This window comes from Alligator sinensis, unplaced genomic scaffold (genome assembly GCF_000455745.1).
Source record: "Alligator sinensis unplaced genomic scaffold, ASM45574v1 scaffold219_1, whole genome shotgun sequence".
NCBI lineage: Eukaryota > Metazoa > Chordata > Crocodylia > Alligatoridae > Alligator > Alligator sinensis.
Genome location: NW_005841866.1, coordinates 766,970 through 781,300, shown reverse-complemented (window position 1 = coordinate 781,300; position 14,331 = coordinate 766,970). Strand labels below are relative to the sequence as shown.

Sequence of the window (14,331 nt, the reverse complement as noted above, 5' to 3'; positions counted from 1 at the left end):
CTCTTTCCTCTTGTAAGTCCTACCATACAGCTTTATAGTGAAAGCTATATAATATGAAGGAAAACCACTAGGAAAATTATAACTTAAGCAGCCTAAAGAATATTTACATATGAAGTAAAAGAAGGAATATATATTATTCCTGCTAAACTATTTTGTTGTAACTGGGCATGTCTACATGTGTGCATTTACTGCACAGTAACTGAAATTGCTGCGCAGTATGGGTGCATGTCTACACATTCATGTCTATCCTGTGCAGTAAATATGGCAAGTTATGCTGACTTGAGCATAAATTTAATACCTGCATCATGCAGGTATTAAATTTACACCCAATTAGTTATTGCGCAGTAATGCACATGTAGATGCCTTACTGCACCATAATACTGTGGGTGTGGACTGACTTGCGGCTAAAGTTAGTCCCAATCAGTCCACATATAGTATTAATGCACTTTAACGCCTGCATGTGTAGACACCGGCTTATTCCTACTTACTGCACAGTAATTTAAGATGCAGTAAATTTAAGCCAGCATAAACGCACATGTAAACACACCCAATGAAAATGTACAAATTGACATTTTCACTCTAAAGAAAAACACATGCCGAAGATCCTAAGAATCCAAACAAATATCCAGTCCCTCTCTGAATTTTGAATTTGGGTTCAACAACACTTTGTAGCAGAAATCCACAATCTACTTAAGCTTTATATATTTTCTTGTATCAGTTTTGAATTCACCTCCTTGCAGATTCATTGCATGGTCAGATAACAAAAATTCCAAACCCGCTTCATCAATATTATTTTATATACTTTTTTCACACCCTGTGCTCAACTCCTTTACTATACAATTCCAGTCTTCTTCCCTGAACTGTCTCTATATTTGCAATATTTTTTAGATGATGACCTGTCCAGACAATATTCCAGATAAGGGTAAAACATTAATTTATGGCGTTATAATGTCATTTAGGGCATTATATTGTCTTCCATATTATTTTCCATCTCATTCCTTATGAATCCTAAATTTTTTGACTGCAGCTGCACATTGAGAAGAGGTCTTTATTGAGCTGTCGAAAATGATGTCCAGGTCCTTTCCCTTTGATACAATTAATTTAGAACCAAGTAATGTGTATAAATAGATCAAAAATTCCTCTCCAAAGTATATTAATTTGCATATATCAACACTGAATTTCATCTGCCATCAAGTTGCTCATTCATCTAGCTTGTTTATTTTCTTCTGAAGTTCCTTATTACCCTCTCTTGGACTTGATTAACCTGAGTAATTTTGTGTCACCTGCAAATTTTACCACTTCAAAGCTCATCCCTTTCCAGTTCATTAATAAATATATTAAACAATGCCATTGCCATTGTTGAGCAGTGTGGCACTTTGATGTTTGATTTTTACTGTGAGGAAAATTGATAATTTTTTCCTATTCTTTGTTTTCTGTCTCCTAGCCAAGTTGATGAATGTCAATATTTTAAGTGAAATCCTGTCTCATTGAAGTCAATGGGAGCCCTGCCAAGGCCAGAATTTTACCCTTCGGCTCACATGCCATGACAACTTAGTTTTTTTAGTTGCCTCTTATGAATTAATTTAACAAAGATATTCTGAAGGTCCAAACTTTTGCATGTGATTCAATATTATCCACAATTTCATTGACATGTTCAGTGAATTGAAGTAGATTAGACAGGTGTGATTTTCCTTTTCAGTGGGCATTTGTTAGATGGGCAAAACTGGAAGAAATCCACAGTGATTTGTGTCTACCTTAGCATGATTATTTAAATATACTATTATTTATAATGTTTATTTTGATCTGCTTACCAGATCTGATAATTATTGAATCACCCTTGGAGCCTCCAATCACCTGGTACAGTAGGTGTCTTTGATTTAGTTTTCTCTTGACACAGTCTCTGAAAGTGCTTCATCATTATTTTACAAAAAAGAAAGTTTAGCTAGAAGTCTCCCCAACATCTTCAGTGATGAAATCAGATGCAAAGAAATTTTGTTTTTTAGCCACATCCTTTAATAATTTAATGCCACATTCTTTAATTGAACCCTTTAACTCCTTGTAATCCAAAATACCTTTCCATTCTTTAATAGACTGATCATTTCATGGATTTTTTTTTTTATATCTTTAGGTATTTGCTCTTTGAGCTCCTAATAATGCAAGCATTTTGCATGCTTCAGTTTAAACTGATTTTATTATCTTTACTAATTTGGAATTGTTTTATTTATTTTATTGTCTTTACTAATTTAGATTTCCAGATTCCGAAGGTTATTTTTATAATAAGCACTCACATTTTGGGCCTTCTTTAAAATTTTCCCAACAATCTATTTAAATGTAGTTTCACAAGGGGAAGTCTGGATTGCTCTGTTGACTGTTAGCCATGTTAATGTGGAGAACTATTTTTGTTTTCAGTTTATTCTTTTTTCAGTTATGCAGGTGAAAAGAGCCAGCAACGTGGTTATGAAAAAGACTGTCATTACATGGCAACAATACCTTCAGCAACAGTTATGCAATCAGTTTCAAATACTTTTCTCCTGCTCTAGATGTCCTAAATTTAAAGTCATGCAGGCTTAATTCTTATTCACATTAAGGTCCTTAGATATAATTAGACTGGCTTTTGTATAAATTCAAATCAGGTCTATCTGTGTCTCCTCAAGTTGCCTGACATGTGATAAAGAACCCACAGATCTTCTGCACTGATGCCTGGTTACTTTCATGTCCATCTGACCATTGTATTGGTGCATTCATATATAGGTAAACATAAACTAGTAAGCTAGATATAACTTTTTCAAGGTGATCTGCAAAGAACATTTTAAAGAAATTCTGCAAAGCATATTTCACCATGTAGAAACAATAACGAACACTTCAATCAGCTTATGACAGGAACTTGCCAAGATGCTACATGGCTATGAAAAAGAAACAGACACACTGGACAACCAATGGCCCAAATTGTGCAATATTTGTTTGCCAGGGAAGGACATAAAGATCTTCCCTAATGCTTTTGACCTTGGGGAAATTTACTTTCTGACTTAACTTTACCATTACTTCAAGTCCTAAAATACGATGATTATTAGCCCTTCTGATTTCATCTTACTTAATTTTACTTGTAGGGGAAAGATATACAATATAAATATACATATAAACACATACAGTATCTTAACTACTGTTTGGCCTCATGATTTAGTTAGCTAATATAACTATTAGCAAACAAGTTATGAGTGAATGTATATATACCATGCATACCAATGATGAAAACAAATACAAAAACAGATATAAATATTGCAGGCTTTGTTGAAATTTTAGAAGTGTAGTGATCTGAACTTTATGGCTACCTCCTTCCTCTGTAACAGGTCAACCTCAAATCATTGGTTAAATATGCCAGAACTTTGGGGAAAGTTGGATTCATATCCATAATATATAGCTTGTGCTGTCCCTGCTGTATATATTTGGACGTTGGGTTTTGGTTCAACCTATTTTTGAGAGAGAGAACAATTAGAAAATTTAAATGACCAGACTTCCAAAATGTCATCAAATCTGCTTATCTATCTATCTTATGAAGAAGAGAGAGGAAAGAAAATGCAGTTCTTTATTGATAGAGCTGCAGTAACATTTCATTTTCTTGCCTCAGTGTAGCTGAATTCCCAAGACCCCATTTTGTTGGTGAGAACATGACAAATGTTTTAATAATGACTATTATTAAAGATAATTGGTAATGTCTGATTTATTTTTCTAGTAAATTCATTAAAATAAGTTATTGAAACCTTATGTTCCTTTGTAAGGACTGCCTGTCTTTGTAATACAAGTATGTCAGTTTCAAGAGCAGCCTGATGAAAATTCTGCAGCAGTGGTATTTAAGAATAATTTTGGAAAGAATTCTCAACTCATTACTGAACAGTAGATATGTTTTTGTCATCTTTTGAAATACGAGTGTTAAGAAGAGGAAGAAGAGACCTCTTGCTTCTATTGAAGCAACATCAGGGGCATCTTGAAAACAGAATACAATAGAGACAGGAACTGTTTATGAGTCAGGGGAGCATGTGCTACCAGACCCAATGTGAATAAGAAGTATCAGATGTTTCTGGTGATGAAAACCTCTCTTTAAGGTGAAATGGGCCATATTCCATCTCTTTTATTTCAAAGATGAGATGGATTTGAAAAACCTACCTGGCTCCTTGATGCAAGGACTCGCCACATGAGATCATCTCCAGCACATTACTGTTGGCAAGCAGATCTTTTGCCTTTTTTCCTGCATGTATTACAGAAAATATTAAATCAGTTTGGTGTCCATAAAAACTTTTGATCCTAGGAATAGCCTAGGGTACTGTCATTATCTTCAGGAGAACCATTTGTAGATCTTCAGTAGGTAGTACTAATTTAATTTTTTGCTAGAGAAAAAGTGGCTGATTTTCTAGATCAATATTTGATTGAATATGTTTGAAATGTCAGCAGATAAAGGCCCCTTTTTCTGGCCCAAAGAGTTTTTGAACCACAGAGGTATACCGTTCTAGCTCCCCTGGGATTTGACTGGAAGGAGGTCTCAAAGATCTGTTAGAAACCTTCCTGCTGTTCCTTGTGTTCTTCCAGCAAGACTTTCTAAAGTATGAGATGAGAAGAAAAGAAGATCAAGAACCAAAATGTCTTTATATCCATTTTTTAATGTTTCCTGGTGCCTCTCTTAACTAAAAATAATCGTTTATAACACCAGTTTACAAAAAAACTCCTGTAATAAGATCATGTGAAAGGGAAAAAAAGGTGGAAGCCAGTCCTTCAGATTTGCTTTAAGAAGATGCTCCAACAACTTTTGCAAACCATTTACATTTGAGCAGCTTTTTTCCCCTTTCATGACACTAATTAAAGCAGAATATAAATGTATTATCACATTGAAAGAGATCCATTAAAGAGAGATACTCAAGGCTGAAAAACTGGGTCAATGGAAACATGTGTTAGAACTTTAGAAGAAAAGTTGTCCAGTTATGTTAGAAATTGCAGAATTTTCAAATAACTATTTCACAAAAATAATATAACAACGCATTCTTAAACAGAAGCAAAAACAATTGATGGAAAAGATAAAGGGATATAAGATATCATACCAGCGCATGCCATATTAAGACATACCATGTACATACATTACGTGTATCAGTGGTGTTCATGCTATTCAAATTAAGAAGTTTTTTTAAATCTTCAGGAGTATGATTGGCCATAAATACTTTTAGACTAAGTCTTGACCTGAAATCATGGCTTGAAACTTGACAAGCATTGACATAGTAATTAAGATCAAATTATATTCCTAATTTTGACTAAGATGGTCTGTATGTTTTTGTTATATAGTTTCTTTTAAAATATACATACAGCTATTAATACACTTTTGTCTGTTCCTATAAAAGAGCCTTCAATTAAAGAAGAAAAGATATTTGAGAATTCCTTAATTCATAATATTGTATTTAAAAAGCCATGTATTTACAGCTGGTAGGCTAAGCTAATGTCCTATTTTTCCACAAAAATTACAAAAATAGCTTTTATGCGTCAGAGATAATATAACTGTGTTGTATGCAAATATCGTGATAACAGCTGTTGTGGATCTGTTAGTTTAATGTCATGTATCTGTCACCTTTTTAGAACAACATTGTTACTTTGGATTTATTTAAATATCCACATTTTTGAAGTGCTTTGTTTTAAATTACATAATATTTGGTTAACATTAAGAAAGCGGGGTTTTAAAATTTTAAAATAACTCAATATTTTATATAAACAAAGTGAAGACAATGAAATAGAGCCTAAGGGGGCAATTTGTTGGTTTAGATTTAGTTTTGTTAGTTATTTTAGTGAACCTGAGTGAGATTTTTAAGGAATAAGTATTAAGACAGCAATTTTCTTGTTTTGTTCATTTCTTGAGATATAAAGAAATCACTTCACTTTTGTCTCTACTATCTAATTTTAAATGATGCTAGAATAACACCTATTCACAGTCTTGTATATCAATTGTATGCTCATTACATGTTGAAAGAAATTTTGATCAGCTTTACCACTCTTTCAGCAACATTCTTAAATGGCTAGATTTATATCTGAAATGGCTCATTCAGTTGCTATACCAGACACTAGTAGCATCAGCACCCAGCAGTGATGTTGGGTAGGCAATAGTTCTTACAAGGATCAAAATAAGCCAAACAAAATCTGTGTTTTGTACCTGCTTTCAGTATATTTGGGAAACACGGTTAATGAAAAATGAGGCTGATGTACCCATCACACTTTTTTTGGATTACTGATCAGCACCATCAATCTGAAACCTAATGAAACAGAGACCACCTACAGTGGAGGGATATTGTGTCCATCAGACAAACTGAATCCAATTTAATAACTGATGGTATGGCATAAGCTTCCACCAGTCAGAAGATTTTCTATTTCTGATTGGTCATACATTAAGCATTAGTAATGGGGCAGTGCCACTTCCACTATCATTCTCTGGCAAGAGTAATAGTATTGCATAGTACACTGTAATACTCTGACAGTGATAACATGTAATGTGCTGTTTTCCACCTACTGTGGACACAAAGCTGTAGGCATCTTGGCTTTTCAAGACTGTTTTTGTGGAATTAGCAAAGAATAATTGCAGGCCATAGCATATATTGAATCTTTTCAGTGCACTTCTGGGTAACTTTGTGAACACATGCTTGATGCGTATCACAACAAAACACTGCAGGAAGAGATAAAATAATGCATGCATAGCACAATGGGCAACAACAATGGGCAACCTAGACTCCAACCTGCATAGCACAATAGGGTTTTTTAAAAGAAAAATGCTGACTCTCCAAATGGAAGATGCCTTTGTTTCTGCACCTGCTTGACTAGTATCTGATTTTAAGGCTTCTATTGCAGTTACACACTTCTTTGTATGTCACACTAATAGGGAGAAGCAAAACAGTGAGAAAATATGATAGATATTAGTTGATCCTCTTGTTATTGCTCTATGTGATTATTGCATTTCCTGCTTGGGCTCCCTCAGTGTAATCATAACAGAGTACAGCTTATTAAAAAACTCTGCTGTTCAACTTTTACTGGCATAATAACCAGTGCTCTTTTTCCAGCTGTTCACAAGTCAGTTCACTGGCTGTCCATCAGAATATAAAACAAACGTAAAGTTTTCTTAATGAATATTAAGATTTTTCGTGGAGTTGCTCCCATCACATCTTTCTGAACTTGTCCAGTGTCATGTTCATGCTCATGATTTATGCTTAGCAGGTGTTAGCTTGCTATGGGCTGCTAAATGTTGGCTTCTTACTGCAAGGAGGGAATGGGAAGGTGCAAATGGGTTTATTGTATTTTGTATATTGTTCCACAACTGTGAAATGGATTTCCAGCCGACATTCAATGTGTTACTATATATTATACCACAAAACCCCTTCTATTTCAGTAATATACGAACAAATGCAAGGGAATTCACAGTTAAGACTAAAACTCCATTATTAACTCACTGGGTTATGCCTAGGTACTGCTGTACATATTATATAATATATACCAAAAACCCCACAATAAGTAAACAAAAGCAGGTGAGTTCAAAAAACAGCATGTGTCTTCACTATGAATTCTGTGCCCTAGTGGTTTAAATCAGACCTTTTATGTTGTATGAATTTTATATTTTGTACTTTTAATTTTCCTGTTTTAAAAATATATTTTGAGGACATATAAATTGTTAAATGTCTTTAGTGATCTCTTGCATAAATAAAAACGCTTATCACAGAATTTTTAAAATCTGTTATTCACACAATAGACTGGAATACCCTATCAGAGAGGTACTGTAAGCAGATCAGTTAGATCAACTTAACTTTAAAGTTAGGCATATTACTTATCTGAAGATAAGCTGTATTAACTCTGACAAACCTGTTATGGTCTGCCAGAAATACGTATTTTCTCTAATTTTATAAGCATAATATGCATGGCCTTCATTTCTCAGTGAAGTGTGGTGTTATGATTTATTCACAATATAAAGTCTGCAGACTCACAGACTATAAAATATTATAATAAACTATTTTTTCAGACCACCCTAGTTACTGCTGTTCTTTTTTAATCTTCAGGGACAGGATCCAACACTGACTGAAGTCAATTGAAAATTACTCAACAAGGCTTTGGATCAGGCCTAAAATAAACAGGACAGGGTTTTGGAACCTTACGGTGTAGTTTTAGCTATAGAGACAGAAGGGACTCAGCATGTAGCAGTGATGGTCACTAGATTCCTCTGTTGGTTCTGTGCAGACATAGCAGGGAAAATCTAAGCAAGGCAAATCCCAGGAGCTGCTAAAAAGCAGATAACATGATTTTGCAAAAAACCCAAACCAATCTCAGTGATCGGGATGCTGCTGGATTCTGGTAACTTACCTGCTGGTGTTACTAGGATGCATCTTTAAACACCCATTTTATGGCTTTCTGTGATAACCCACTTGCACTTGCTTCCAACTGAAGCCTGAATACCAAGCTATACTCCAAATTTACATAAGGTGTTCTTGTCACCAGTGCTGCTTCTTGTGCTTTGTCCTGATTTTGTGCTTGCTTAGACTATATTCTCATGTCACTCCAGCAATTTTGGTACATACAGGCATATAATGTGATCAGCTGTTATTACTTTTTATGGCTCCTACCTGACTTCATTGTAATGTAAGCAGTATCATTCCCTTATAAAAGAAGCTGTAATTCAGTTTTCTGAATAAACAAAAGGCTAAAACTTGCCACTAATACTAACTACTGTGAGTCATTGTGGGTTTAATTCAGATGTCACTTAAATAGAAATGACAACGGTGTAAAACTAATGTTTCACTTTGAAATCAGAACCTTGTACAAAGTATCAATCCCTAATAGTAACCATCCCCAAACTGGCCCCAAATTTTAAATAAATTATTTACCTTAAATATATTCTCACATCACAAGAATCTAGGTAATATTGTTCATTCTGCAGCTAGTCAACCAGTGCTTAGGAACACTGCATTCTTTGTGTCATGTTATTTATCATATAACTTATTTCTTATCGGTGTGATATATATGAGAGCTGAGACTGGCTCTCATTTACCAACAAAAGGTTGTTATATTTGTTGTTAAAGGTACACTTACTGTATTATTTGTCTTCTCTGATTACTCTTCAGAATATACATCAGATAATTTAAAGAAATTATACCTGACAATTTATGTTAGTCACATTTTGTTTAATATAGGCAAAAGATCATTTGTTTTATTTATTTATTTGCATTTTTACTACTCTGTTATAAAAGAATACCCATTCACTGCTCTGGGCACTACTGACAACCTTTAAAGGTACTCAAATAAAAAAAAGCAGACATTCCTATTACATCAAGATCAAATCAAATAATTCAACAACAGCATAAATATAATAAAATATAATTACTTCTGTACAAAAGGTTGACCCTGCTCTCATTGAAGTCACCTGCAGAAACTCCAGGTGATTTCAATAGAGCACAATCAAGTTATAAATCTACAATAGAGTCCCACTTAGATACTAGCTAGCCCTGTCTACTGCCCAACTGCTAGTACCAGCATCAAAACACAGTGCTTTGGTTAATCTAGCTCCTTCCCACTGGATTGATTTAGCTGGATGCCAGCTGAATAAGGCATTAAAAACTGTGTCATTCACTCATTTAATGTGTTAACTCTTGGATCTTAAAGGGAAGGCTTTGACATCCAAGAAAATTCTTCAGTGTCACTTGTGTACTGTAGGACTTGAGTTCAAGTTACGTATAATTTAGGTCCCTGGAAGACAATATATTTATGGTCTGCTTAATATATTAATTGTGCCATAAATGGCAATATGTCAAACATTCAGACAACTTTTGGTGCTATAAAGTAGCAAAGCAGCCACAGAGATGTTCTACATGTAATGTTAGAACATCTCTGAGGTTGGTTTGTATGGTACCTTAACCTGAATGTGTGAGATGCCCTCTGCCCATGCCAACACTCATATAATTGTCAGCATTGGAGAGGGGCAACACCAGCCCAGTCCCAGACTCAGGGCTGCCTCATCTGCTGCTATGTGGAGGGGCAGCCCAGCAGGGGATGAGTAGGGGGAACTAACTGGCTCCCCCCAGTCAGTAAGTTCAGAACTGTGTGCCTAGGAGCCCTGAATATAGGGCTGTGACACATGGCTCTCCATGTGCAAGGCAGGGGGAATTGACAGGCTCCTTGCATGCCCAGAAGGCCCACATGGGGATTTGCCAATGCACACAGCTTCAAACTTACCAAGCAAGGGCAGTCTGTCAAATTCCCTTGCCTGGCATATGCAGAGCTGCACGCCAGCAACCCCATGTTTTGGGGTGCATGGCTTTGAACCTGCCTAGTGGAGGGACCCCATTGCCCCTCCCCCAGCACTTTAAGAGCCCCATGCTGGGAAGCCACGTGTAGGACTGTACTTTGTATAGTTTTCAGCATACAGATCAAGCCTGGGATCATGATGGCACATGAGGTGGCAAGTTGAAAGGGTGTGATTGGGATATGATACATACCTGATATCCTATATATATATATATATATAGTATATATGTTTATATCCATGTTTCTTTTCCTTGTGATAAGTTAGTGTAAATAAAGCTGTATATAGTTAACTAACCTAACTGTCCTGGCCTGGTTCTATAGGGACGGAAGGAAACTGAGCAGTCTGCAGTTCCCCCACAGCACACCTGCCAGCTAACAATTCCCTTCAATTGCAGAAGGGGAGTATATACCCAAGTTACCTGGGCTACACTAACGATCTCATTTGACTTCAGATTTTTCTATTTCTTACTGCTGAGTATGTTGTCAGGGTTGGTATTCCAAGGTAGACTGAATACAGCACATCTTTGTGGGCTGCTTGTTAGTCTTGTTCTAGCTTCAGTGGAAATACCAGTCAGTTTTGTTCTAGTTTCAGTGGCCTTTTGTGGTTCTCTGATCTTTCAGTTGGATGCACTAATAAAGAAGAACCATGGACTATTTCTTAGGTTTCCACATTTCAAAGATTCTCTTCACTTACTTATAAAAGTAATTACTGTATGTAAACTGGCATACAAGACTCAGAAAAACAAGCCACTGGCTTGAATTTTCAAAGTGTTTTATGCACCTAAATACAAGTTAGGCACCTAAATAAACCTATAAGTGCACAGCAATATATAAGATATTTTTAAGGTGTGATTTAAGTATATGCAAAGCTGCTGTGTTCACTGGTATGTGCCTAATGTTTGACACCATGAGCATGACCAAGGGTTTGGTGCCTAAGAGGGGGTTTTCCAACTAGATTAGGAAATACCTTTAACTAAAATTAGGCACTGAAAAGTTAGTCCAGTGATTCTCAACCAGGGTGATAGGGCACCCTGGAGTTCTGTTAGATATACCAAAGGGTGTTAAGAGGTGTGAAGACCTAATGTAAGCAGGTAACCTAGGGTCAGGCTTGTCCATGCCTGGAAGATCTCCCACCCCATTTAACAAGGTAAGCACTATGATATATTAATTTGTTTTTGACACTGGATGCCATCCAAATCACAAAAGTTACGGAAAGGTGCCCCGAGTTTAAAAAGTTTAAGAACCGCTGAATTAATCAGCCTAATGCACATCTAAGTTATCAGTAGAAATGGCTGAGAATTTTCCAATTAAATGTTTTCTTATCATGCAATGTCAGTTAATAGAAAGTAAAACTATTTCCAATAATAGGTTAGCTTGAACAAATCTGACAATTAGAAATTGTTTAAGTCTTGAAATTGTCAAAATACACTATTTAATCATTTTCACACTGAAAAAATGTTTTTGATTTGAAACATGTTGCTTTCAAAATTATTTTTAGTAGGAAATGGTTAAACACAAAAAATTAATTTGAAACAAAGGATTTAACATTTCTTAAAACAAAATATTTTAATTGATATGAGTACAGATTTATTAAAAAAATTGAAATGATGACTGCTGTCCCATTTCAGGATAGGAAAATATTTTGGAATCTTGAAAACTCTTGCAATATGGAAGATCTGTTTCCTGCTCAGCTCTAACTTCCAGGCTCTCTCCAAGTTTCTCCTTGGTACATAGTCAGAGCTGGAAGTGTTTGGGTAGGGAACCTATTTACTAATAGAGTGAAAGAGTAATCACTGAAAAATGTATTATGTGTGCAAAACAAATTTTACAGTATTTAACACTTTAACTTCAGTCTCCTCAATACATCAAGTGGCTGCTTGCAGATGTTAAAACAAACAAACAAACCAAAACAGTGCTTTACTTTAAACTCAGCATATTCTCACACCAAGCCCAGAACATACCCAGAAGGGGTATTGAGTTTGTTGGTCCTGGCTTCCCCAACAATTGTATAGATTAGGTGTTTTAGTGGGGCTTTTTTGGCACTTTTATCTAATAGCTGATTGAATCAGCTATTAGATTAATGCACCAAAAAGCCCCACTGATGCACTCGATCTATACAAATGTTGCAGAGCCAGGTCAAACTAACACGCTGCTTCTTCCAGTAATGCACAGTTTGGGGGGTTTTTTAATGTCTGTAAGCAGTCAGTTATACAAGCTTAGATTCCCTTAAGCCTCAGTAGGCTGTTCCCAAGTAGGAAAAAGGAACTTCAGCTATAGGTAATGGACTGTAGGTCCAGGACATTCTAATTTCTATCACCTTACACATCATTTTTTTAATCTAGCCTTCTGACTTTTTTGGATTTTTCTCCAGGTTGATACTGCTGTAAAGATGACAACATGACAATATTGACATGAGGCACCTATCAAACAGGATCTGCATTATGTGTACACGTTTTTTGTAAAATTGTGTTCTGGTAAGGTACTGCATTGGAACCATACTTTTATCCTTAAGACTGCCAAAATGATGCACAACACAGTGAGAGAGGAACTTTTTACAAATGGTATTTGAACCACTTTTCTTTTAAATGCTGCTAAGTGTAAAATTAGTGTTGTCCCTTAAAGTGCACAAGATTAATTGTCAGTAATTGAACACAGTTTGGGGGCTAATTATAGAAAAATTGATATTAAAAGAATACTACTGGATTGATTGAGTTTTGCAGTTCATATTTAGTTTTCAAATTACTTGAGTTGAAAGGCTGCAATAAGAAACAATAAAAATCCATTCAAAGCTGCTAAAGCAAATTAAGGTTTACTAGTCCTTTGAAAGACAAACGATCCAAGTGCTATAATGTAGGGAGGGCAGTAAAAATGCGCCTGACATTTACTATAGGTTTAAAATATCAAGTGTTTTAGGATGCCATATGTTGAACACATTTAATTTTCCACCCCAATTTTTGTTTAGTCAAATTCCTTCCTTCCGTCCCCCCGCCCTTAAAAAGAGAAAGGAAATTCAGAGCAAAGGTCTTCTTTAGATATATTTAAGCTTTTGTAATATGCACATCTATAGTCTACTGTAAAAGAACCATTGGACACTAAATGTGATTGAGAGTACAGTCTATTTTAATCTGGAATTATGTCATGTGGAAATAAAACTCAGCCTCTTGTCACCAATCCTGCACATCTTGCTTTCATTACAGTGTTAGAAGAAAAGAGAATCTTTGACAAAATGGAAGAAATGAAGCCACCAGAATTTCTCATTGTGGTATGGAAACTAGCAGAAACTTCAATAGATGCAGATCCCTAAATTCTCCCAGAAGAACTACTGAAGAGAAATCAAGGTGTCGAGGCAGAAAGGAGGAAGAAATTCTCCATATAACAGGCCCAGAGATTTTGATTAGCTACAGTACCTTCCCAGTGGATAAGATTTCAAATTGTTAAATAATCTTTTAAGTGTTTCAAGAACAGTTAAAGTGATGTCGTTGTTTAATTAACACAAAAATGATTTTAGTGAAATCATATTTTATTTACCAGATAACAGCATGGTAAAACCTAGTCTTTTGTATTTGATTAGTTAACAAATGGACACAAGAATTAACCTGCTCAACGCTTTCTGAATAAAATATTTCCATCAAATTAACTTTGTTTATTTTTTGTAAAAAATGGATGCCTTTTTCACAATTTTGTTGTTTCCCCCTAAATTTTTCATTAGTTTTTTTTAATCAAGTGGTGTATAGAAAATTTTATAAAAATGGTTAGTAAAAATTTTCATTTACTGAAAACAGTAGAAAATTTGAAAAATTGAAAGAAGGGTGTTACGAACTTAGAGGAAATTGAAAATAAATATTATGTTTCAACTTTTTAAATGAAACTGTGTATTTTTTCACTCAATCCACTCTGTTGATTAGAGACTGAATGACATGATGTAGGTAATTGCCAAGTCCAAACAAGTTTATTTTATCAAATCGATTTGATGTTGGGGAAAAAAGAACATTTCCAAGGATGATAAAAATGATTCCTAAAGGAAAG

At 35.2% G+C, this 14,331-nt stretch overlaps 1 long non-coding RNA gene across 1 annotated transcript in view; it reads left to right on the top strand.

Moving 5' to 3' along the window:
• Positions 1-14,125, top strand: part of LOC112548039 — a 54,775-nt gene extending 40,650 nt beyond the window's left edge. Inside the window, exons 2-3 of the long non-coding RNA XR_003091846.1 lie at positions 12,677-12,866; positions 13,503-14,125. This is a non-coding gene — a long non-coding RNA (uncharacterized LOC112548039). The remainder of the gene's footprint in view (positions 1-12,676; positions 12,867-13,502) is intronic.
• Positions 14,126-14,331: the final 206 nt, after the last annotated feature.